Source organism: Carcharodon carcharias, chromosome 7, assembly GCF_017639515.1.
Source record: "Carcharodon carcharias isolate sCarCar2 chromosome 7, sCarCar2.pri, whole genome shotgun sequence".
NCBI classification, from domain to species: Eukaryota; Metazoa; Chordata; class Chondrichthyes; order Lamniformes; family Lamnidae; genus Carcharodon; species Carcharodon carcharias.
This window is the reverse complement of record NC_054473.1, coordinates 63,459,914-63,487,772: the sequence shown is the minus strand read 5'-3', so window position 1 is coordinate 63,487,772 and position 27,859 is coordinate 63,459,914. Positions and strand designations below refer to the sequence as shown.

General features: G+C 42.5%; 1 protein-coding gene and 1 pseudogene across 9 annotated transcripts in view; both read left to right on the top strand.

The window, feature by feature from the left end:
• The window catches only part of chl1b (cell adhesion molecule L1-like b), a 727,052-nt gene that overhangs the window by 625,075 nt on the left and 74,118 nt on the right, over positions 1–27,859 (top strand). The window lies entirely within an intron of this gene.
• On the top strand, positions 1,827–12,514 carry LOC121279717 (annotated as a pseudogene).

The window sequence follows — 27,859 nt, the reverse complement described above, 5'->3', positions numbered from 1 at the left end:
CTGTCAGAGTCACCACGGCCCTTTACTTTTATGTCACAGAGTTGATCCAGGCTGAAGCAGGTGGCATAAGTGATATTTCCCAATTTGCTGTTCACCATGGTATCAGGGAGGAAAGTGAGTCTCTTTAAGCCAGAAGAACACATACATTGCTTTTTCTTTAGTAGTAAGAGCAAAGTAGGACAAGAGAGCACTCAGGCTTTGTCATGGTGCAAGGTACCATAAACTGTACCCATATCACCTTGCTTGGCCCCCATCTCCAGCCTGGCATTGTTTTGGATAGAAAGAGATTCCGGTCTGTCAAAGTCCAACTTATTTGTGTCCATAGGCACAGCATCATGCAGGCCTGTGCCCTACCTCCTATTCTCAATTTCTTTTGAAATTACTCTTAAATCTCCTTCCACCACCCTCTCATTTAATGTATTCCAGATCATCATAACTCACTGTGTTAAGTTTTTCCTCGTCTCCTCTCTGGGCCTTTTACTAATTACCTTACGTCCATGTCCTCTGGCAACTATCCACCTACAAGTGGAAATAATTTTTTCCTACTTATTGTATGAAAATCCCTTAGGGTTCTCTATGTTCTACAGATGCCTCGTGCTGCTTCTAACTCAGCTGTGTTTGATGCTTCTTTGAATATCAGAAGTACAAAAAACAAATCAACTCCCTCACAGTGGTGAGCCTTACCATGTTGAAGACACAGACTGAATAAGCAAAAAGCAATTGAAGAAGATTGAACCTCCATGGACTTCGTCAGTGGATACAAAGCTCCGTGTAACCTTGAAAGGTGATACTGTATCTCAGAATAACAATTTTTCTCATAGAAATAAATTTGACTGAAATCCAAAAGATTGGAACCAATAAATTAGACTTTTGGGCAGTAACAGCGCCATTTGAACTTCAGAATGGTGACCCTGGCGCATGCACACACACTTTCAGTGTGACAGGTGATAAAGGGCTTTTGCTGACTTCAAAGGCATCTGCTAAAACCAGTTGCTCCCAGAAATGCATGTACTAGTAGGCATTTCCCTTAGAATACAGCATGACTCAGAGAATGCTGGAGGCAAGGCAAGCTGCTGGAAGAGGGAGAAGGGGAAAGAGAAGGACTTTCAGCAGGAAGCCATGTCCTTCCAGAGTGTTCTGGGTGCAATTCTCCAGCCTGAGCCTCAGTAGGGAACCATGTGTGAGATGTCTGATCTGCATTCATGAGATCCTCACTGAAATCTGCCACCTGCTGCAGCCACAACATCAAGCTCAGAGCAGGGAAAGGACTGCATTGCAGGTGGCTGCGAAGGTGACTATGGCATGTCCAGGCAGGTGGTGGAGATATTTGCAACATCTCTCAGTTTTATTGAGTATGGAAGCTCAGGTTGGCTCTCTACCCAATGAAAGCTAATTACATTTCATTCTATTTTGCTGGAGACAAGCAGGCAGAGCGAGCATGCGGCTTTGCTGGGACTGCAGGCTCCCCCATGGTGCAGGGTGCCACTGACTACATGCACTTTACTTGAGGCAGGGCATGTCAACTCAGTTCTAACCCAGAAATGATAGAGATTCTACTCCCTCAACGTGTGTGACAACAGGCGGTGAGTTATGTAGATTAATGCCTGGCATACTAGCAGCAGTCATGATGTTATCATTCTGTGACAGTCCAAAATGACAGCTTAATTTCAGCCACCTCAACAAGCCAAAGGGGGGCTACTGGATGAAAAGAGTTACCACCAATGATATGGTTAGCGACTCTGGTGCACAACCCACACACACATATGCAGCATACTTACAATAAAAATCATGCTGCCACATGAAATATAATAGAGCAGACCGTTAACATGCTAAAACCATGGTTCTGCTACCTGGACAGCTCTGGCGGAATGCTGCTGTACTTGGCAGAGTGGGTGTCAAGATTCGTTGTGATTTGCTGCATGTTGCACAACCTCACCTTTAACAAGAGGACAGCCCTTGCCACCTGTTATACTGTGAGTAGCTGAGGAAGAGGAGAGGAAATGAAGGGAAGAGGCAACTTAGCCCCTTTTGGTCAGGCTGGATGTGAAGAATTCATCTGAGTCTGAAACCAGTAATACAAGCCCAGGGCACTGCCAGTGGCTGTGAAGATGGCCTTGATCATGAGTTTCTTTGAGTTAGGCTCCTTAACAGATGACATCTTCAACATCTCATAGTTCTTCATCCATTGCTGTATAAGGGAGGAAGTCACACATTGTATGCAAAAAGAGGGGAATACGTTGCCTTCCCCCTTTCCAGAGTGAACATCCACATGGCTTCACCAGAGTAGCAGACTTTCCCCCCGCTTAAGGATGCCATTGATGCATACGTTGCTTTGCAGGCACTGCATCTAAATTCAGACTGGTACCATAGCTGCAAAGAGCTCCAGTTTTTCATATGTCTAGCTGGTGTGCAGCCATGCACAGTATATCATGCAACTCTTTACCGGCACCTCTCATGATCACTTTATTTTGTGCTAGCCCAGCATCCCCTCAGCAACTGAGCCACCACAAGGATGGCAACTGAGCAACAAGGGCTATCCACTGACCACCCCACTCATGGCTCCAGTACAAAACCCACATACACTTGGCCAGGAGATTTATAATGACAGACATGCTGCCACAGAAAGTGTTATTGAGCAGGCCATTGGGTCACTTAAGCAATGCTTCTGCTGCCTGAACTACTGTGGAAGAGTCCTGCAGTACCATGCAGAGTGCGTGTCACAATTTGTAGTGGTCCGCATGCTGTATAATCTTGCCATCATGAGGCCTTTGCCACGAGGCATAGAGTGAGCAGTGAGTCGGAGAAGTCAACATTTTCCCCTTCTGGCCAGGCTGTCCGTGATTGCCTCATCTGATTGTGGTACCAAAGACACAAGCCAAGTCATCAATGCCTTACATCACTGACTATCACAGTATTTACTTGGTCTCACACTGCAAAGATAGAAGCCACCATAAAATACGTATTCCCTAACAATGGTTTCATGGTCATTTTAGACTTCTAAGTCTAGTTTTTTTTTAACTGAACTCAAACTTCACCATCTGCTCTGCCTTGGTGGGATTTGAACCCTGGGTTTTTGGATTACTAGCCCAGCAACAATACTATTATGCCATTGCCTTCCCCTACTAGCTTTCACTGGTGGAGACAACATATAAACCTTAGAGGATCATCCTGAGCAGCTCTGGACTCAAAGTTTAGCTGCAGACTACACCTCCAGTCAGCTGGCCATCCATGTCCCCTTGCCATGGTTGAAGCTTAGTTATGCCAGCTGTCTCACCATGTGCAGATCCCATCTCCGTGTTATCCTTTAAATGACATGCAGTGTCAGTATCTGAGCTGATGTGTGCCACAGTGAAATCACTGCCTGACTGTGTTTTACTGTGCCTCCACTACCTTCTCAGACTGCAATTCTTGGGTATCTGAAAGGAAAAAGACATAAGCGAGGAGGGGGGAAAATAAGAGGTGTATGTTTACACCACCTACAAATTGTAAACCAGAAGAGTGTGGGAGGTGAGAGGATTATGTACAAAGGTACTGTCATTTTTATGGGCCAGGATTTTCCCCTCGGCAATTTGGGGGTGAGGCCCATTCGCCGAGGGGAAAATGACGCGGGATGACATCGGGAGGAATCCCTGACATCATCCCAGTCCCTTTAAATTTTTAGGACGGTGGACAGACAGCGAAATCAGCTGTCCACCCGCTGACCTGTCAATGGCCAATTGAGGCCATTGACAGGCTAATTAAGATAATTAAAGACCTGCCCATCCAACCTTAAGGCTGGCGGGCAGGCCAGGAGCCCCAGCGGGCTCCAGATTATTCATGAAACTTCATCCACTGGCATAAACATTTAATAAATTTTATGTGTTTATTGTTAATATGTCCCATCTCATGTGACATTGTCACGTGAGGGGGGTATGTTACTAATTTCAATATTTATCTATTTTTAGACTTTACTTACCTGTCACAAATCTCCCTGAGACAGAACTTTGCCTCAGGGAGCAGTGGTGAGGGAATGCTACACTGCTGGGGAGAGGGTGATTAGAAACCAAAACTTCAATGAAAGCATATATATTTTTTCGTGCGCATGCGCAAAAGAACACACTGACAGATGGGGAATCCCTCCCCCGCATGCACAGGAAGTGCGTTACGCTTCCTGTCGGGCAGGCCGCTGGGCAGGCATTAATTGGCACGCCCACTAAAAATGGCGGTGGGCCCCATTTCGGTGGTGGGGGTTGGCTGTCCGCCTGCCGCTGAGCCGATGGGGCCCACATGCCATCCGAGGGCAAAATTCAGCCTTGGTTTCAGCCTTGCTGCTGGCCATGGCGTCAACAATGAGAGTTCCAGTATCTCCCCCATTGGTGTTAGGACATGCAGGTACACCTTTCACTATCTGGTTAGCTCCTGCTATCTCCAGTTGTCTGTTTGTGTGATGTGGCTGTCATGGTGGAATAGCTGGAAGTGTGTGCAAGCTGTGAGATATGGCTATGAGGCTTGCAGCAATACAAGGTGCATGAGGGTTCATGGGCCACATAAATGTTTGGTTGGAGTCCTGATTGCTAGAGGCTGATTGTTTGTAGGTGAGTGATGGTAGCGTGGTAATTTGAGCAGTATCTGAGGCTAGCCGTGCAGGATAAAGCATTTGAATGTGACTTTATAGACCTTGTGTCAGGCCATTAAAACCCTTGCAGCACTGCACCCAGGTTTTTGGGGTTTGCCTCCTGTCGTTGATCTCCATGGCTAGCTTCTCACTGTGCCTTCTGAGCATGTGCCTGATGGGCCTCTTGGCCCCCTGCAGATAGAGGACATATCACCCCATTTCCACCAAGGTCTTCAGTGCAGCATTCAAAAACCTTGGAGCCAGCTGCCTCCCATGTTCTACCATTCTTCAATTTTCCCCAGGTCAGAGTCACTTCCTGCATGACCCCCAGCACCTGCTTCAGCCACAAGGCACCTTCCCTTTATTAGGTGCAGACTAGCCTTAAGTAATGGTAGCCACTCATAATATTGGCTCCTTGTTCAAGCAGTCACATAATCAACTGCCTGCATTGAAATGCATGGATGAGGGCTAATATTCCATTGAAATCCTGTGCCTGTTTTTGGGGATTATCAAACTTAGTCCCCTAAATAATGCTTTTCCTTTCTAACAAATACTTAAGGTCAGTTGGTTTTAAAATATAAATATACTGCAAGGGCTTATAGGAGAAAGTCTGTCTCACTCAGGATGAGAAGTGCTCATTGTACCCAAAATGTACAAAGGCATTTCTTTCCCTTGGTGACATTCCTCTTTGTCCATGGCTCCACACTTTTTTTCTCCAGCTTTGCCTTAATCTTCTCCCCTTTTCAAACAGTGAGCTACATTGTTTAGAATACCACTGTAGATGTAAACTGCATAATCAAAGAGGGCAACAAGAGTTCACTCAGTGCATTGAAAACGAATGAAAATATTGATAATACTTATGTTTATGGAGTATTTTATCAAGTCAAAACATCTCAACATTGTAGAGTGAATTCATTTTGAAATAGCGTGGCTATCATGTTGGCAAATGTCTTGAATATTTAACTGATACTCGTAGTTATGCCTTTGATGCTTAATCTTATTTCAGCAATTAAGAAAATTAAGTGATACATCTTTAATATTTGCTATAAAATTGCAATCACACTATCTTTAATGTACCCTCAGGCTGTGATGATACTTAGCCAATGTTTCAAGATTTTCATATTCAATAGGCCTGATGAGTGTGCTGTTAGATGACAAAAATGTTTGTATTGCGCAGTGAAAAATTATTTGTAAGTTATTAATATTGAACGTTACTGATGATTCGGATTTTTATATCCTAAATGTTAGGATATAGTACCACAAATTCTATAACTTTTGACAGGAAAGATGAGTTATCTTGCTATTGATGTGTTCGGTAACAATCTGTCAATCACACAAAAGGCATTTGCAGCTTTATAAATATTAACTTGAGTACTCAGTTGGTTCAGTTTATGTGATCTTAGCCTAACTTTTCAATTTTTTTTATCTTATTAGTACTAATATCTATTAACCCCCCAACCTGCTGCACCCCTGCCCCCCCAAGCCACCCTGTAATGGTCCAGGTTTATAATGAGGTTTTTATGCAGTTTTCGTTATCTACAGCTGTAAGATGCAGTTCTTTTCAGAGCTAGAGACAGTTAAGAACAAGGTGGGTTATTATGCCTGCCATCTTTTGACGTGACCATCAAAAAATCTGTATTTATGTTTGATACTTGTCTTCCAGGGAACAAACACATCAATTCCCACTAGACCTCCAGGGTTGGGTGCATGTGTGCAATCTCTGGAGTGGCTAAACCATGACAACTACCACATTTCATGAATGGTCGCTTAAGAGTTTAGTACCCAAAAGTGTACCAACATAAATACAAACTAAAATAAAATTGTGGAAATGCTCAAGAGGTCTGGCAGCATCTGTGGAGAGAAAAACAGAACTAACATTTTGGATCAACAACCCTTCATCAGAACCACATGCCAGTTCTGACGGAGTGTCATCAACTTGAAACATTGGGTGGAATTTTCATCTTTGATGAAAATCCAGTCGTGGGCTACTGGTATGCAGGCTCAGACTGCTGACATCCAGGCAAAGACAGCTGTCATCAGGGATTCAGATCTCAGTGCTCGCTGTCACAGAGGTCCAGCAATCTGTGTTCCAGCAGATTATGAGAATTGTTGATGAACTGCCATTTTGTGTGTGTGCTCATGCATGTGTGTGCTCATATGTGTGTATGTGTGCTCATGTGTTCGTGTGTGTTCGTGTGTGTGTGTGTGTGTGTGTGTGTGTGTGTGTGTATGTGTGAGATCGAGTGATTTGAGTGAAACCATCAGTTTCTTCTTCCTCTAGCATTTTACGTTCCACCACCACTGCCCAGCCAGCTTGTAAGTCTTCAGTATTTGAAATGAGAGAGGCACAAGGATGGGTTTGTGGTGAAAGGTGCAGGGGCTGGGGGGGCGGTGTGGCGGGGGTGGGGGTGGAGTGGAAAGCAAGAGATGCATGCTTACACCATCTGCAGTTTGTAAATCAGAAGAGTTTGTGTGAAAAGGTGGAAGTGAGATGTGAGAAAGTAGGTTAGAGATGTGTATACTCATCTTCAAAGCTATCAGCCTGTTAATGGCCATGGCTGCTCCAGTAATTGGGAGTATTGTCTACTCTGTAAGGGGTGAGGACATGCAACTGTGCCTGTCTCCCATTGATTAGCTGCTGTTACATATGGCAATGCACCACCTTGTCCTGTAGGAGAGAGGGAAATTGTCAATGATTGTGGTGCAATGTGCCTAGGTAATGTGCCTGTCATAGTTGAATAGCTGGCAGTGTCTGCAAACTGTGAGATGTGGGTGTGAGGCTTGCACCAGTGTTAATTATATGTGGATGAGGTGAAGCTATGAATGTGAGGAATGAGTCATGATGAATAGCAATTGTTGGTGGATAAGTTATGGCGTTCTGGTGCTGTGAGCAGTATGTGAGGCTAGTGGTGCAATTGGGTTATGGTGTTTGAAGATGCATTTACTGACTTTCACCACTCCTGAGGTCAGTTAACTTCTTGCAGCACTAAACTCAGGCTCTTTGAACTGCATTGCTGGCAATGTCCCACATGGCTGTCTGCTCCCATTGTGTTTGAACTGGAGGTCCACCCAGCTCCCTGTTGTTAGAAGAGCTCTCTACCTACGTAAGTTCTCAAGTGCTGCATTAGGGAACTTTGGAGCCCACTCTTTCTTGTGTTGTGCCATTCTTGTGCCTTTTCCAGGTCAAACTGACATTTAGAATGACTTCCAATAGTTCCCCTTTAAAAGGTGCAGGCTGCCTTTATGTAGCGTAGGTTAGTTTGAACTTGTGTTAGCCTCTCATGATTTTGCTGTGTAACTGCTTATATCAAATGGACAAAATCGACTTTCATCACAGGATGGTGTTTCCCTTCTTAAGGCTGGAAAGAACATTTTGAACAACTCAACAGTAAACCCGTAGTGGAAGCTGATATGCTCCAGGCTAACCCCATTGCCATTTGGTAGAATCCATTGGTGAATGACCATCAATGGGAGAGCTACAACAAGAAATCAAATAGGTCAAAAACAATAAAGCCTGCGATCCCGTTGGTATTCCAGCTGAAGTATTCAAAGCTGGTGGGCTTTTACTTAAATCAAGACTCCATGCTCTCATCCTATGGCTCTGGGGAGGGGGAAAAATAACTCTTTCTCTGTACCCACACCACCACCCCCTCACACCCCCACAACTTATCCACCCCAACTTCAGGAATGCCTCAGTTGTAGCTATCTTCAAGAAAGGATATAAATCACGCTGTGGATAATATCGAGGTATTCCCCTCTTGTCCATTGCAGGGAAAATCCTGATAACCTGTTCTTCTGAATTGCCTACTTGCTGTGGCCAAGGAAATTCTCCCAGAGACACAGTGTGGCTTTAGACCATCCAGAGGAAGGTCTGACATGGTCTTTGTTGCCAGACAACTCCAGGAAAATGCTGAGAACAACATCAGGAATTCTTCAACAAAAATAAAAATACCTGGAAAAACTCAGCAGGTCTGGCAGCATCTGTGGAGAGGAACACAGTTAACGTTCCGAGTCCGTATGACTCTTCAACAGAACTAAGTAAAAATAGAAAAGACGTGAAATATAAGCTGATTTAAAGGGGCAGGGGGTGGGACAGGTAAAGCTGGATAGAGGGCCAGTGATAGGTGGAGATAGCCAAAAGATATCATAGACAAGAGGACAAAGAGGTGTTGAAGGTGGTGATATTATCTAAGGAATGTGCTAATTAAGGGTAGAAAGCAGGACAAGCAAGGTACAGATAGCCCTATGGGGGTGGGGTGAAGGGAAGAGATTGAAATAAGCTAAAAGGTAGAGATAAAACAATGGATAGAAATGCATTTAAAAATAATGGAAATAGGTGGGAAAAGAAAAATCTATATAAATTATTGGGGAAAAAAAGGCGGATCAGAAAGAGGGTAGGGATGGAGGAGAGAAATCATGATCCAAAATTGTTGAACTCAATATTCAGTCCGGTGCTGTTCCTCCAGCTTGTGTTGAGCTTCACTGGAACAATGCAGCAGGCCAAGTGAAGCACAACGCAAACTGGAGGAACAGCACCTCATCTTCCAAATAGGCACTTTACAACCTTCCGGACTGAATACTGAGTTCAACAATTTTAGATCATGAACTCTCTCCTCCATCCCTACCCCCTTTCCAATCCACCTTTTTTCCAATAATTTATATAGATTTTTCTTTTCCCACCTATTTCTATTATTTTTAAATGCATTTCCATCCATTGTTTTATCTCTACCTTTTAGCTTATTTCGATCCCTTCCCTTCACCACTCCCACTAGGGCTATCTGTACCTTGCTTGTCCTGCTTTCTACCCTTAATTAGCAAATTCCTTAGATAATATCACCACCTTCAACACCTCTTTGTCCTCTTATCTATGACATCTTTTGGCTATCTCCACCTATCACTGGCCCTCTATCCAGCTCTACCTGTCCCCCTGTCCCCCCTTAAACCAGCTTATATTATCTACTTTTCTATTTTTACTTAGTTCTGTTGAAGAGTCATACAGACTCGAAACGTTAACTGTGTTCCTCTCCGCAGATGCTGCCAGACCTGCTGAGTTTTTCCAGGTATTTTTATTTTTGTTTTGGATTTCCAGCTTCCGCAGTTTTTTGCTTTTATCTCAGGGATTCTTCATTGCATTCATTGACCTGACCAAAACATTTGACTCAGTAAATCGTGAGGCTTTGTGGATTGTGCTCCAAAGACTTGGATGTCCAAGGAACTTCATCAGAATCCTGTAATTGCTTCATGATGATATGACTGCAATTATCTTGGGTGGGAGATCTGAAACTGACACCTTCAAAATCCAAAACAAAAACAGAATTACCTAGAAAAACTCAGCAGGTCTGGCAGCATCGGCGGAGAAGAAAAGAGTTGACGTTTCGAGTCCTCATGACCCTTCGACAGAACTTGAGTTCGAGTCCAAGAAAGAGTTGAAATATAAGCTGGTTTAAGGTGTGTGGGGGGGGCGGAGAGAGAGAGAGAGAGGTGGAGGGGGTTGGTTTGGTTGTAGGGACAAACAAGCAGTGATAGAAGCAGATCATCAAAAGATGTCAACAACAATAGAACACATAGGTGTTAAAGTTGGTGATATTATCTAAACGAATGTGCTAATTAAGAATGGATGGTAGGGCACTCAAGGTATAGCTCTAGTGGGGGTGGGGAGAGCATAAAAGATTTTAAAATATTTAAAAATAATGGAAATAGGTGGGAAAAGAAAAATCTATATAATTTATTGGGAAAAAAAGGAAGGGGGAAACAGAAAGGGGGTGGGGATGGGGGAGGGAGCTCAAGACCTAAAGTTGTTGAATTCAGTATTCAGTCCGGAAGGCTGTAAAGTGCCTAGTCGGAAGATGAGGTGTTGTTCCTCCAGTTTGCGTTGGGCTTCACTGGAACAATGCAGCAAGCCAAGGACAGACATGTGGGCAAGAGAGCAGGGTGGAGTGTTAAAATGGCAAGCGACAGGGAGGTTTGGGTCATTCTTGCAGACAGACCGCAGGTGTTCTGCAAAGCGGTCGCTCAGTTTACATTTGGTCTCTTCAATGTAGAGGAGACCACATTGGGAGCAGCGAATGCAGTAGATTAAGTTGGGGGAAATGCAAGTGAAATGCTGCTTCATTTGAAAGGGGTGTTTGGGCCCTTGGACGGTGAGGAGAGAGGAAGTGAAGGGGCAGGTGTTGCATCTTTTGCGTGGGCATGGGGTGGTGCCATAGGAGGGGGTTGAGGAGTAGGGGGTGATGGAGGAGTGGACCAGGGTGTCCCGGAGGGAGCGATCCCTGCGGAATGCCGATAGGGGAGGGTGAAGGGAAGATGTGTTTGGTTGTGGCATCATGCTGGAGTTGGCGGAAATGGCGGAGGATGATCCTTTGAATGCGGAGGCTGGTGGGGTGATAAGTGAGGACAAGGGGGACCCTATCATGTTTCTGGGAGGGAGGAGAAGGCGTGAGGGCGGATGCGTGGGAGATGGGCCGGACACTGTTGAGGGCCCTGTCAACGACCGTGTGTGGAAAACCTCGGTTAAGGAAGAAGGAGGACATGTCAGAGGAACTGTTTTTGAAGGTAGCATCAACGGAACAGATGCGACGGAGGCGAAGGAACTGAGAGAATGGGATGGAGTCCTTACAGGAAGCGGGGTGTGAGGAGCTGTAGTCGAGGTAGCTGTGGGAGTCGGTGGGTTTGTAATGGATATTGGTGGACAGTCTATCACCAGAGATGGAAACAGAGAGGTCAAGGAAGGGGAGGGAAGTGTCAGAGATGGACCACGTGAAAATGATGGAGGGGTGGAAATTGGAAGCAAAATTAATAAATTTTTCCAAGTCCCGATGAGAGCATGAAGCAGCACCGAAGTAATCATCGATGTACCGGAGAAAGAGTTGTGGAAGGGGGCCGGAGTAGGACTGGAACAAGGAATGTTCCACATACCCCATAAAGAGACAGGCATAGCTTCAAAATCCAGACTGATGTCAAACAATCTATCTGACAGTGTCTACGCACCTCATCAAAGATCAGCTGCCCTCTAGTGTTAGTTAAGTACCCTCTGAATAGAAAGCTCTTAGTCACCTCCGTGCCAAAATTAACTTGACCATCGTAAAGATAATGATCTACAGTTTGCGAGTGACTGCAGTGCCCAATCTGCACCAAATTTGCAAGCCACTCTTGATCTCTTAAATTCTACATAAAAGAAACTTGGTCTGTCCTTGAATGTTGCCAAAATATAACTAATGTATTAAACCCACACTTGGTCAGCCAAATATTCCACCTCCCATATATGTTGAAGGAGACACTTGGGAATATGTTGAGCACTTCCCCTGCCTTGGCAACCACCTCTCTGAAAAAGACCACCATTGACAGGGGGATCCAGCATTGGATCAGCTGTGCTGACTCAGCCTCCTACAAACTAAGGCAACAAGAGCTTGACAACAAAGACCTCTGCATGTCAACAAAAATCCTAGTGTACAGAGCAGTTGTCATCACCAAACTGCTGTACTGCAGTGAGAAGTAAATTGTGTATCAGCAACACTTAAGAGTGCTAGAGGAATTCTATCAGCAATTCCTCCGCCACATCATCCTGATTCAATGGGAGCACCATCAAACAAATGCTAGTGTCCTTCTGGAAGCCAGCTGCGGGAATGTCCTGATTGTGGAGGAAGGACAGAAATGTAACCGGTTCACCTGTAATGCCTGTCCATATGTTCACAACTTACCTGAAAACTAACAAACAGAAAATACCCCAAATTAAAACGAGTTGATGGTGTGTTGGGTGGAGCTGCTGCTTGGGAAAATGTTGACTCCACAGCAGAAGCCTGTCCCAAGTGTAAACATCCTTGAGCATATTTCACCCAAATACAAACCAGATCTGCTGATGAACCTATGACAACATTCCACAAATGCTGCAATCCGGGGTGTGGGCATCGCTGGAAGGATTAAGTTTCTTAACACACTAAATCCAGATAATTATGAATGCATGTCAACTACTGATGGTAGAGTTGAAAGACCAGTGCTGTACTACAGTATATTGAAATTGTTGGATTTGTAACAGTAGTATATATTTTTCATTTTTTCTCCTCCTTACTGGAAAAGTTTTAATCCAATGGCAGTGGAATTTAGACGTTAATTGTATTCAGCTTGTAATTCATCGGAGGAGATTACTGCCACTAACATTTTAAAATGCTTTTTTGAAGATACTTTTATGTATGTTAAAAGAAATTGATTGAAAAAAATACATTCAGGCAAAGTTCCTACAAAATCAACTACGATGGACTGGACACTATGGCTGGATGTCTGCAAACCATTTCCCTCACAAGGTTTTGTTTTCTGAACTCTCAAGTGGCCAATGTTCCAGAGAGGACAAAGAAAATGCTTCAAAGACACTCTGAAGCTCTCCTTGAAGCGCAGCAGCTTTGACATTAATGACTGTGAAGAGCTTGCTACCAATCAGAATGGCAACAGCTTATCTATCAGGCTGCCTTGTGTCTCAAAGCCTTACTGATGAGACAGAGCAGTAGCAGAGAAGGAAAGCAAACAACTTCTTTTGGCAAAGGCAATCTATATTGAACTATGAATAGGTTTAATTGTACATTTCCTCTGGGTTATGTACCTGTACCCTTTTTGGTCATTTTTATATTTCGGACCACATAGTTTTGTGGATGAAATTGGGGGCTTCACGTTAAGGGTCACTTTGCATCTCCATTGCACTTACTCCTGTAGCAGTATCCATTGGGCAAGTCAACTTTTGAATGTCAGTGTTAAGATAAATGCTAATTAAGAATGGCAAGAAAAACTTGCAATTATATTTCACCTTTCATGATTTCAGGATGTCCCAAAATACTTTACAACCAATGAAGCACTTTTGAAGTACAGCCACTGTTGCATCAAGCAAAAATTAAATATTGATTAATCATAAAAAATTGCTTTGTCATTGCAAAGGTAAAAGTACTTTTAGCTAACAGATTTTAAGTATTAAGCAGATGTAATTTAGAATATAATTTATAAATACTAATTGAAATTTACAATTACTACAAAGATTTATCTACCAAAATAGGAAATATTATTGAGTTAGTCACAGTTCCCTTCTATTGTTGGGATAGTTAATAGAAAAAAACAGAAATTAAATGTCAGTTTACTTAGAGTGAATTTCTCTGTAAGGCATTGCATTACTGAAAATGTTCAAACTCCAGTTAATTATCCAGCATACTTTGAATGCCGATGACAAATCAGCCAGTCTATGGCAAAGCATAGCTAGTGTCTAAACCATCTATTCTTTCCACATTTATGAAGATGGCATTTAATTTTACTCTACAAATATACTGTTGTGATAATGGGATTAAATTAACAAAATTGTTTGCTGCAGGAGTAATTTTCCGAAGTATTCAATCAAGAAGCCAAAACTCTTGCATAATTTCAAAGTGGTCCATCATCTAGTTAGTGCACTGAAAAAGGGCATAATGCTAGGGTTGTGATTGGTGAAATCATCATTATAAAATAGCCATTAAATTCCTGTCCAATTATGACATCAGTATCTGTGATTAACTCATGAATAGATAGTTTATTTTCATAATTGGCATTGTAGTTTCTACGTTCTGCTTAAACAGTAATGCAGCATAAAACCTCATCCAGTCACAATTTCATCTATTACTAATATTTATCATTTTAAGCATGTGGAAGCTCAAGTTCTATATTAGATCACTATGAAAGGAGTGTCAAACCTGAATATTGCCTTGTACAACATTATAAAAGTCACCAGATAATCCACTTGTATAAAATGAAGCCAGGAATCTTATAGCGCTGTCTGTTTAGTTCTAGGTTTTGCCCCATGTCAAAGCAATCAATCATGGAATGAAATCTGTGCTACATGCATGCTCTTTTGTTTATTCTTGCCCAATTATATTTTGAGGAAGAATATGCAAAATGTCAACATCTCCTAGTCTTTTTAAGAAAATGCATTTTTTGGAATAGAAGAATTGGAAAAATGCAATATTGAACTCTGTGAGCATACTGTAGCTCACGTGTTGCCTTTGGGTAGCCTTGTCCTTGTAATCATTTTGGTTACACAGTTACACCATTGCAAGAAAATTCCTAACAAACTGTCCAAATTAATTGTGCTGTTAATGTGTGGCAAATGCTCCATTAACAGAAATTAATCCATTTGACTACATGTAGCAAGTGCACCACTCTTTCAGAAGGTGATGCATAGCTGTTTTGTTGCTGGCAGTCTGCAATAAAAAAAGGAAATGTTGGAAATATTCAACAGGTCAGGCAGCATCTGAGGAGAGAAAAATAGAGTTGACATTTCAAATTGATGATCTTTTATCAGATTGGATAAAATTAGATACTTAACAGGTTATAATCAAGTATAGAATTGATGGTGGTGGAAGATTTCAGGTTTTCAGCATATGTGGGATTTTGCTTTTGTGACAATGGTTGTTATCTTGGCATGATAAGGGAATAACTTTCCATCATTACTGACTTTGATACATTTATTCAGTGTGATCTTGTGAATTGTAATGTAAAACATTATATCTAGATTGAAACAAATTAATCAAGAGAAAACATCTTGTACCACCCCTACTTCATTGATTTGGAGATATATTTCATGGAATACACATGCTGAGAGTAGTTTTTTTTTAGATAATCCTATGAATATTTGCATCTATTGTAGCTGAAAATCATCCCTTTTTCCACATAGCTCTGGATTTCACTTTCTCCACTTGGTAGTGCATTTCCATTCCCTTTGCTCCTACTGAAGGTCCTGCTGTTAGCTTCCATTTATTGGTCTTTTTTACCAGGGGTGGTTGTCAAATGTTTTTAACAATCTCATGACCCCTCAATTCTAAGACATTTTTGCAATGATCATTGTCATTTTAAGTCTATTTTCCCTGACTGAAAAACATATTCATGCTGACTTATCCATAATATAAGCAGATTGATGAAAATATACCCCCTATCTCCTTGCTGGCTGCAAAGTGGGAGACATAGACCTGAAAAGAGGTGTTTTCCTTATATGTTCAGTATTATCCCACCATCATCTGCATAGCCACTGTTCCTCCAACATAGATAGGGTGGTGACTTGAGGTCATACATTCTGCATTGTCACTCAGTGATTAAACACTTCGATGTGTGCTATTGTACCTGGATTATCTCTCCCTCTGACAAGTCCAGTATGAAAACAGTTTTTATTATGTGGCAATGTAAATGATCATGAACAATTGTTGAAACAATAACATATCAATAAAAAATTGCTCTTCCAGAATCAGTGTTATTAAGTGGCAATAATTAGATAAGACATCTGCACATAAATGTTGTTCCAAGCTTAAAACAATGAATAAGAAAAAGAAAAAAAAGTTACAGTGAAGTTTAGGGTTCAGTTTGATGAAATGGCCCTGACTGTAGGCAGGAAAACTGGGGGCAACCTCGCCATGGCTGTATTCAAGAACCCTAGTGTAATTTTGTTAATTAAGCAATGAACTTGCCTGGCATCAGAGCTTCCATCTCTTTAAAGGCAAAGACCTAGCCACCAAGACGTGCCGTCCAATTGGAAGGCCCACAGATCTTCAATCCCAGCAATATCAACAGGAGCTGCGGGTGGTCACTATTGGGACTGCACCCAATCCAGGCCAGTGGAAAAGAAAGAAAAAGGAAGAGTTGCATTTATATAGCACTTTTCATGACCGCTGGTCATCTCAAAGTGCTTTACAGCCAATTAAGTACTTTTTGAAATGTAGACACTGTTGTATTGTAGGAAAAGTGACAGCCAATTTGTGCTCAGCCAACTCTCCCGAACAACAAAGTGATAAATGATTTGTGATGTTGGTAGAGAGATAAGTATTGGCCAGGACAATGGGGCTAACTCCACTATTCTTCTTCAAACTAATGCCATGGGCCCTTTTACATCTACCTGTGCAGGCAGATGATATCACAGTTTAAAATCTCATCTGAAAGACATCCCCTCCAACAGTGCAATTCTCCCTCAATACTGCATTGTGTGTCAGCCTTAATGTTTGTGCTCAAGCCCTAGAGGACCCAAACACAGGTAAATGTGGGGCAGGGGGAGGGGTGGGTGTGGAGTGGGGGTGGGTGTTCAGCAAGGGCAACCCTTGCAGCTGGGTGGCCCTTCTTGTGCCAGGGTGTCTGATCAGGAGAGCTTCCCACCACTGAGCCCACAAAGAGGCTGCCAACATTTACTGGACAACCTCCTCGTGTAGTGTAGGGCCACCCACACTGCTGGTAGAATGTCAGCAGCAGGAGGGTGAGGCCTTTAAGTGGCCCTATATTGGCCACTCAAAGGCCTCTATTCGTCTCTGGGTGGGAAAGTAATCCTCGACCTTGCACGCCCCTGACTGAATTGCAGGGAGTCAAGAAGGTGATGGGTACTCCCCCCTCAACTTTTCCTCCCAATATTATGCTTCCCACCCCCCTGCCCACTCCCATGGACTGGATTAAATCTGCCTCTATTCCTCTCTTCAGGAGCAAACAATTTTTTTTTTAAGTTGAGAATGGAATGGACAAGGCTGAGGGTCTTAAGGAGCCTATTGGTAGTGCTGTAACAAACTCTGCACTTTTAAAAAAAGCTTGTATCTGTGAGATACCCCTATAAGCCAAAGTGAAGCTGAAGAAATTTCTGGAAAGAGGGTGAAAGGTATCATTGGAATTCTTGGCCATAACATAATTTCTGAGATGTTAAGCTCTAGCTGAGGTTGCTATGGGGATGAACATTAGGTTAAAACAAAAGACAAACAGAAATTAATTGGGGGTTTCGGGTTACAGCTTGTGGTCAGCAGCAGAAAACACAGAGCGTAGGGTCTTAAAAGAGGTGGCTAATGAGATAGTTGATGCGCTGGTATTAATTTTCTAAAATTCGCTAGATTCTGGAAGGGTTCCTTTGGACTGGAAAGTAGCAAATATAACCCATCTATTCAAAAAGGGATGGAGGCAGAAAACAGGAAACTATAGGCTAGTTAGCTTGACATCTGTCATGGGGAGGCTGTTAGAATCAATCATTAAGGAAGTAATAGCTGGGCACTTAGAAGAGCTCAAGGCAACAGGGAAGAGTCAGCATGGTTTTTTGAAAGGAAAATCATGTTTAACCGATGTATTAGAGTTTTTTGAAGGAGTAATATACGCAGTGGACAAAAGGGAGCCTGTAGACATACTGTACTTCGATTTCCGGAAGGCAATTTGATAAGGTGCCACATCAAAGATTATTACATAAAATAAAAGTGCATGGGCTAGTGGGTAACATATTAGCATGAATAGAAGATGGTCTGTCTGGCAGAAAGCAGAGAGTATGATAAAAATGTGTGTTTTTCTGATTGGCAGAATGTGACGAGTGGACTCCCCCAGAGGCTGTATTGGGCCCTCAACTTTTTACAATTTACATCAATAACTTAGATGAGGGGAGTGAAGACATGGTAGCTAAATTTGCAGATAACACAAAGATAGGCAGGAAAGTATGTAGTGAAGAGGACATGAGGAGGTTGCAGATGGATATAGATAGATTGAGTGAGTAGGCAAAGATCTGGCAAATAGAGTTTAATGTGGGAAAATGTGAAATCGTTCACTTTGGCAGGAAAAACAAAAAAGCAGAGTATTACTTAAATGGAGGACAGCTGCATAATTCAGAGGTGCACAGGGATCTTGGTGTTCTAATACATGGGTCACAAAAAGTTAATATGCAGGTACAGCAAGTAGTTAAGAAGGCTAATGGAATGCTATCCTTTATTATGAGAGGGATTGAACATAAAAGTAAGAATGTTATGGTTCAATTATACAAGGCATTGTTGAGACCGCACCTCAAATGCTGGCAGGATTTTACGCATTGGCGAGCGGGGGTGGGGCCCGTTTGCCGAGGTGTAGAATGACACATGATGACGTCGGGGGAACTCCCAATGTCACCGTGCCCCATTTAAATTTTCAGGAAGGCGGGGGCACAATGAAATCAATTGTGCGCCTGCCGACCTGTCAGTGGCCAATTGAGGCCACTGACAGAGTCAATTATGTAATTAAAGGACCTGCCCGTCCAACCTTAAGGTTGGTGGGCAGGCCAGGAGCCCCAGCATGAACTAGAAAAAGCATGAAACCTCATCCACAGGTAGCTTTTAAAAAAGTTTAATAAAGTTTTTGGGAAAATTATGGACATGTCCCAACTCATGTGACATTGCCATGTGAGGGGACATGTTAGGGAAATTTTACATTTCTATTTTTAGGTTCTTTACATTTTGAGCCGATCTCCCTGAGGCAGCACTTAGCCTCTGGGAGATGAGTGCACTCTTTCGTGTGCATGCGTGAAAGAGTGCATTCTCGATTTTGGGATTCCAACCGCACCCCCCCCCCCCCCCCACCACCACCTTCACAAGGAGCACATAGCACTTCCGTGTGGACGTCATGCTGGGCAGGCCTTAATTGGCCCACCCACGTAAAATGGCACCACACCTTCAATTAGGGACGCCGATTAGAAGCGCACCTGTGCACTCCCACCCATCAATTTTCCCCCCTCAATGGGGGGAAAATACAGCCCACTGTGTGCAGCTTTGGTCTCCTTATTTAAAGATGGAGGTAAATGCATTAGAGGCAGTTGAAAGGAGCTTTACTAGATTGATACCTGGAACGAGTGGATATTTATTTCAGGAAAGGTTGGACAGACTGGGCTTGTTTCCACTGGAGTGTTGAAGAGTGAGAGGTGATTTGATTGAAGTATTCAAGACCCTGAACGGCCTTGACAAGATGGATGTTGAAAGGATATTTCCTTTTGTGAGTGAGTCCAGAACAAGGGGGCACTGTTTTAAAATCATGGGTTGCCCTTTTAGGACAGAGATGAGGAGAATCTTTATTCTCCCAGAGGGTTGTGTGATTTTGGAACGCCCTGCCTCAGAAGGCAATGGAGGTGGGGTCATTGAATAATTTTAAGGTAGAGGTAGATAGATTCTTGTTAGGCAAGAGAACCAAAGGTTATTGAGGTTAGATAGGAATGTGGAAATCGAAACACAAGAAGATCAGCCATGATCTTATTGAATGGCGGAGCAGGCTTGAAGGGCCTAATGGTCCAACCCTCTTCCTATTTCTTATGTTCTTATGCTCTTGTGAGAAGAAGCAAACCTCTCTCAAGAGGAGGTCAGTTTTTTTCTGTTTGATTGAAAAGGAGGCAGGAGCAGTTAGAAGCTAAAAAGATCTGAAGCCTGGAAAGCTGTGTGAATGCATGGAGTTGCTAAAGTACTGTGTGTTTTTACTAGAATTAGCCAAACCGTGAACTGGGCTGTTATTGGTTAGTCAGTTGAAAAGGAACTCTGGAAAGCTACACCATCAGAAATGTCTTAACCCGAGGCAGAGAGGGTTCATAGAAGTGTGTGCTGCTATGATAATTGTATTCATGAAACTTGGGGTGGGGGGTGGTGGGGGGGTGTTGGTGGGAGGAGGGGTGTGAACGTTGTTGTCAGATAGGACCCCTGACCTATCCTGTGTGAATAAAGAACAGCATATTATAGAACTGTGTAACTACACAATGCCATACCTGTTGAAGGGGAATGCTCCTACTTCTGTGAAACGCATCTTTGTTGGATCGACTATTTAACATGAAGTTCATTGCTTCCATTGAAATACATTTGTCTGTTAATGCATTTTTAATTTTGATTTTGGGTTTGACTGCTACAATAAAAGTTTTACAAAGTGAAATTGTGTCCTTTGATTCCTTTTGTCAGGGTTGTTTAAGGATCCCTTTCTTTATTGTTGTTGGTCTCGTAGCGGATCTTATTGGCGGATAATTTAGATATGGTAGAATTTAATGCCATCCACTCAGATCTGGCAATTGATAGCCAACCTGGTTCTGCATGAAATAAGCAGACACTCCAACCCCTTAGACTTGGAGTGAAGATGTCAGTTGACAACTGTGATAGAAGGCAGTGAAAGTTTTGCTTTAAGGACTGTTCAAAGATCATTCATAAGGTTTGTGCTTCTTGAAATTCTTCAGTGGTGATAGCTGGTTGCTCAGAACTGTCTTCTATTGTTACTTTTATTTTCTATTGTTGGGTCAATTCATTGTTAAATTCAAAACTGTCCCAAGTGCTCTCATGTAAGTCATAGGAATTTTGTGGAAAGATTCATCAAAACCCTCCGCAAGGACAGATAACTAATTTCAACTATATCAGCATCATCTGCAAACTTTACTATCTTCTCCAACAGTTCCATTAAATTGGTTAAGCATGACATGCTTTTCATAAGTTCAAGTGAGTCTTTTTCCTTCAAAGACATTACAACTAAAATTATATCCTTTTAGAATATTTTCCAATTGTATATATTAAACAGATAAATCTAGAATCCCTACAGATGTATTTCTGGTTCTTCTTTAAAGATTGCTCTCTAATCTTTTAACATTACCCTGTATCTTTTGAGCATAAGTTGATGCTAGAAAATTGGTAAATTGGCATTCGTTCTATCACTTCTTTAATTTTTTGAATACTTTGTAGGGTGCTTTTATGGCCATCTTTTCATTTAGATTCTTAGAGCACAGCATATGGGAGCCAGTTGTCTGTAATTTGCAACAGATTCACTGATGCAATTTTATCTGGATCAGTTGCCAGAGTATGCAAAGTGGATTCTTCTTCATGTTCTTGAGTCTCTGCCTGAAGGCAGATCAGACCCACAGTGCCATGATCTCCACCATAGGTAGGGCAAGGAGGCAGATCCCGAATCCACCCAAGCCAGAACAGGGAACAAACCGAATCTGATCCATCCAGCCAACTGAGCCAACCGCCTCACCCCCACCCCCAAGGAGTCCAAGTTGTTGTGGCACATAAACTTTTAGATCCTTGTTGTACTCTGGAGCTGTGAATAGTGATAGTAGAGGATCCAATTTTCTTTCCATTACATGGCTGACCAGGAATCTCTCCGACTTTTACCATCTGTCACTGGCATATGTTTGAAGGATTTATAGTTCCTACCCAGCAAGTTTGGCCACGTTATGAACACACCTTCCTTGGCCATCAAGTCCTGGAGTGGGATTTGAAACCAGAGCTTCTGGCACAGAGGCAGGGACGCTACCCACTGCACTACAAAACCTCCTGCAAAGTGGGTTAATCAGCATAAACACTGATGGGTGGATTTTCGTTTTCTGAATTGGAAGGAAATGTAGTGGAATGGCACAAAAAAGGTGCTTATGGCTTGTGTGCTGGTCTGCTGCCTCCATTCCCAACTCTTATGATTTTTCCGAGGGCGGGGAGAGCAGGGGGGTGGATGAAAAAGTGAAATGATCCACCTCATCAATTGGCCTGATTGAGCTCATTAGGGAGCGTGTAAAGAGCTCAACTTCTGACTCCCTGAGATTTTCATGAAGGCAGGCAGCCCTTAGGAGCTCTCTGAAGCTGACCAACTATAGCCTAGTGGGTATAGGGGTGGCAGCACTGAAAGTTATATTTTAGGCAAAAATGTGAAAGTTTGTGCAAAAACACCCCACTGACCAGTATGTTACGAAGCCATGTTTTATGTCGAAAATGACTTTGTTTCTTGAGTGGGCTGAAACCACTGTATGCCGAAGCATAAAATGATGCGTAGTGATGTCGGGCGGAGCTCCCAATGTCATTGCGCCCCATTTAAATTTGCAGGAAGGCGGAGGCGCAGCAAAATCAGCTGCGCGCCTATCGACCTGTCAATGGCCAATTGAGGCCATTGACAGGGTCAATTAAGCCATTAAAGGACCTGCCTTTCCAACCTGAAAGTTGGCAGGCAGGCCAGGAGCCCCGGCGGGAACTAGAAAAACATGAAACCTCATCCACGGGCGGGATGGGGTTCCATGTAGGTTTTTGAAAAATTAATAAAGTTTTTGTAAAAATTATGTACATGTTCCAACTCATGTGACATTGTCACATGAGGGGACATGTTAGGGAAATTTTATTTTTCTATTTTTATCTTTTATACATTTGCAGCCGATTTCCCTGAGGCTGCACTTAGCCTCAGGGAGATGAGTGTGCTCTTTTGTGTGCATGCACAAAACGCGAAATAGCACACGCTCGATTTTGGGATTACCCCCCACCCGCACAGGGAGCACATAGCACTTCTGTGCAGACGTCACGCTGGGCAGGCCTTAATTGGCCTGCCCACGTAAAATGGCAGCATGCCTCCAATCGGGGGTGCCGATTGGAAATGCATCCGTACACGCCCTCCCTTCAACTTTCCCCTCCCCCCCCCAAAATGGGGGGAAAGTTCAGCCCTATAAGTTTAAAAAGAATGAACAGCAGCATTTTAAACAGCAGTCCCTAAGATGGCCAAATATTCACATAGCTGTACCCTACAAATTACAAAGCCCTCAGCAAAAAAGTTGGGCTGTCCAGAAGTGGTCCATCAGAGACATTCAAATTAAATTAGCGTGAATCTCCTGAATCATTTACAAAACATCCAGGCATAACCTGTGTATTCAGCTGGGTGTGGACAAAGCCATTGGCCTCAATCACTTTGGACAATGGACCTCAGCTGAGAAGGGAACTCCACTGGCCATAATCTAATTGTTTTTAAACAATGGACTTGGAATCAGCTTGCTCTGACCATGTTTGAGAAACTGACCTGTTGGTGATAGGAGGTCATATGGTGAGTAGGCTAACCCTCTTTGTGTTTTAAGAAATTGCTTCCAGGCACAGTCAGGAGAAAGACCCTGAGTTGGCACTTTCTCTCTCCAGCCATCCTGCAAGCTCGTGCCCTGCCTGTTTTTTGACCAGCCACACAGGCATGAAGCATCCTAAACATTAACCCAGCATCTGCTGACTCCAGAAGAAAAGACAGAAATCATCCGTCAACATCTTTAAATCGTCTCAAAATAGAATCCAGAAAGACCGTCAAGCCCAGTCTGAAACCATCCAAGCCATAAATCTACAGGATCTGTATACAAATGCCTTCTTAAACAATTTAATCTTCCTTTCCACTCTGTGACTAACTTAAGTGTGTGTGTGTGTGTGTGTCTGTGTGTGCGTGTATACTCTTGAATGTTTGAGAGTGTGAATTGGAGCGTTTACATTATTTTTATTTAGATTGGGTGTTAAGTACAATAAAACTTGCAAGAAAACCTGTCTGTCTGTGTCTTTTACAATCACAACATTTAAAGAGTTAAACACTTATTGAATCGGCAAGCAGATTCTTTAAAAAATACACCTGTTGCGGTCAACAAATGGGTAGAAAGAGAAGGGCGCTACCAATTCTCAACTGACCCTAATCAGTAATAGAAACTTACTCACCAACCTTTCCCTAACCTATCCTGGGTCCCAGCTTTCCATTTGCCCGAGCCGCTTTGAAAATGACGATTCTCTCAATTATTTTAAGCTAAGGCAATGGCTGTTGAATCAGGCCACTTCATCGTGTTCCATTTACATTTCTGTCCCCTCGCCAGTAATTAGGCAACTGGCCGTTCTGTCAAGTTATAAAGACCCCAGCCCCACTTCACAGCTGAAGGCAGAAGCGTGTTGCCTTCCAATGGGAAAATCTACCTCTGGGAGCTAGCTCATGCACGCCCATTCCTTACTATATGAATTAAAAGACTTAAATCTTCTCATCAGGTTCTGAAAGCTCAATGTTTTTAATAATGATTTAATGGAGTTGAGTTCAGCCGTCATCAGTTCAAATAGTGAAATAAGCTTATGGGGCTGAATGGTTTACTGTGGCTCCCATCTAAACACTAGCTTATGTTTTTTCATGATCTTGATCGAGCCTTTGGGAAATAATTATTTTTCACAATGAAAACTATTATGGCACAATGATTCAAAATTATGTTCAGATTGTTTAATGTCTTAACTGTTTGATCATTAAGAAGTCCCACTTGGACCTTAAAGCTTCTTTATTGTATCTTTCTCAATATATTGTTCTGGCCTTTGTTGCGACCTTTTGATTTATGTTTGCATAATTACCAAAGTAAATATTGAAAATATCTCAATATTTATTCTTTTCTCTTTATGCTCTTTTTTTCTGACCTCATTGTTTAACCATTCAGATCAAGGTTTCATTCTACCCTGGGAAGAATTCTGTTTCTGCTAGGTTGCTTTTCACCTTCAATATTGTTTATCAATTTATCTTTCAACCTTGTTTTTTAAAGCAATTGCATCACAGTTCGATATCTGATTCAAGTGACACTTCAGTTCCCAAAGAAAAATTTTTCATGGAGTTAACATCATGCCTTCAGAATAATAGAGGTTACTGTGATGAATCAGGCTTCCAAATCCTTCTGATTTTTGGAGATACAATAAGAGTGCATTTTCTGCCTGGTGTTATCTGTAGCTCAAGGACAGAAATTGATCTTTATCAAACCAAATTAGAAGTTACCAAAGTACATGATATGGCATATAAATTCGTTTATGATTTCTTTTAAAATTTCTGGAGATAATGTAGTAACCTGAAGAACTTTCTAAAGTACTACTTTCAGAACTGAGCTTGCTAAAGCAGTCTGAATGTTCTACTTGATGAATGTAAACTGATTACTGCCAGGTAAAATGGGCATGTATTGTTGTATTTTTAATTACTGCTGGAAACCGCCAAATTGGAAACAAACTTTCACCACCAATATTCTGCCAGTACTTGTAACAAAAATATCTGCCAGGCGAATAACCCCTGTGTTCCCTGCTCTGTACTTTAGAAATAATTCCAATAACCATGCAGAATCAGCTGCACACATCAAGTGTTGATTACCACCTACTGCCTTCCCTCAGGTGATGAATCATTACTCCTCCATGTTCAACTTCGAAGAAGCACTGAGGGTAGGAAGGACACAAAATTTATTTTGGTTTGGATCTTCAATGTCCATCATCAAGAGCGGCTCATTAGAACTACTACTGACTGAACTGGCCGAGTCCTGAAGGACCTATCTGCTAGACTAGGTGGTGAAAGAACCAACAAGAGGGAAAAACTGACATGACTTCGCCCTCACTAATCTACCTGTCACAAATGCATTTGTCCATGGGAGTATTGGTATGAGTGATCACCACACAGTCTTTGTGGAGATTAACGCCCATAACTTCACGTTATGGCTACAGTCCATCATGTTGTGTGGCGCTACCACTGTGCTAAATGAGATAGATTGAGACCATATCTAGCAGCTCAAACTGGGCATCAGAGAGGCACTATAGGCCATCAACAGCAGCAGAATTGTATTCAACCACAATATAAAACCTCATAGCCCAGCAGGTCCCTCACTCTACAATTACTGTCAGACCAGGGAAGAACACCAGTTCAGTGAAGAGTGCAGGAGAGCATGCCCAGGAACAGAAACAGTGATACTAAAAGTGAAGCACCAACCTGGTGGAGCTACAACATAGGGCTACATACATGTGAAACAGTGGAAGCAGCATGCAACAGACAGAGCAAAGTTATCCCCCAACCAATGGATCAGATTAAAGTTGTGCAGCCCTGGCACATCCCATCAAGAATGGCGGTGGACAATTAAATAACTCACTGGAGGAGGTGTCTCCACCAATATCACTATCCTCAATGATGGGAGAGTGCAGCACATCAGTGCAAAAGACAAGGCTGAAGCATTTACAACTATCTTCAGCTAGAATGATCCATCTTGGCCTCCTCCTGAACTCCCCAGCATCAGAGATGCCAGTCTTTAACCAATTCGAGTCACTCCACATGTTATCAAGAAATGACTGAAGTCACTGCAAAGGCTATGGGCCCTGACAACATCCCGGCAATAGTAAAGATGACTTGTGCTCCAGAACTAGACACGCCCCTAACCAAGCTGTTCCAGTGCAGCTATAACACTGGCATCTACCCCGCAATTTGGAAAATTGTCCAGGTATGTCCAGTCCACAAAAAGCTGGACAAATCCAACCAGCCAAATTACCGCCCCATCAATCTTCTCTCCATCAACAGCAAAATGATGGAGAGTGTCATCAATGGTGCTATCAAGCAGCACTTATTCAGAAATATCTCTGAGTTAGTAGCTGTTGCCTCAATTCCCACTCCTGAGGCTTGAACACAAAACCTAGGCTGACAGAATCTAACATTGACTCAATGCTGCACTGTTGATGGTGCCATCTTTTGGATGCGATATTGAATCAGGACCTCATTTGTTCTCTCAGGTGGATATAATAGGTCCCATGGCATGATTTATTCCTGGTGCGCTCACCAATATTTATCCCTTAACCAACATTGTTAAAACAGTTTATCTGGCCATTTATGCCATTGCTGTTCTGGGAGCTTGTTGTATGCAAATTGGCTGCCATCTTTCCTGCATTACATCAGTGACTACATTTATAAATAACATCACTGGCTGTGAACATTTTGAGATGTCCTGAGGTCATGAAAAATGCTATGCAAATTCTTTCTTCCTCTAACATTCAAGAAAAAATGGGATAATATCTGATTGTATTCAGTCAAAAACATTGTTTGGATTTTTCCAGTCCTGCGGAAATTCATGACAGAAGTCAATGGACCTTTTGCTGCTCCACCAAATTTTTCCATCCCGCTCGCAAAATTCCCGTGGAGGCTGGGACTGGAAAATTTCCCCTATTGTGTATGTTAGGGCGGCATCTTGCTGGAAAATAATTTGAGGTACAAAAATGGGGATATTAGTAAATTGTTTTGTTCTGATTTTAAAAATAAATTTGAATTTTGGAATGCTGCTGATTTTGATCAGCTTTCCTGCCAAAATTTGCCACTTTGCTGCCTCAAAATCCCTGTCATATTATTGATGCAGCTGAGCACTTTCGCTCCACAATAGCTGATTCCACCAATTTTTCTTTTGCTTTACAATTGCACACTCCTGACACTTACCGTTTGATAGTGACCATGAGGCATGTGAAGAGTTGACAAGAAATTTTATGAAAGGGCCCTAAAACAGGTGTTAGGCCTTTTTTAAACATATTTAAGGGTCATCATGCCCGCCTGCCTAGGATGCCTAAAGTATGATCCCCACACATTTAGCAGTAGGACTACTGCCTATGCAAATTAGGCACAGGCCATCCCACATTGGTATGCACCCCAAAATATGGCGTAACACATATAAATTTTTCTCCCTTAAGTTGTTTAACTGCATCTATCAATTTTCAGACATTGTTTTGTGGAATATTGTAAGATGTCAGACATGCATTCAGTGTTGCAACTATAATTTCACAACGCAGTAGAATGAGGAATTTGTTGAAGTTGCTCCATGTTGCTGCTAATCTCATGCAGTGTGACAAGCATTGTATTAAAGCGTTGAAAATGAAATTATGTTACTTATCGTTATTAGAATTTTGCCTAGATCTTGAACTACCACCAACTCTAACGTACTGATGTGCAAAACTAGCATGCAGTCTGACTGCATGC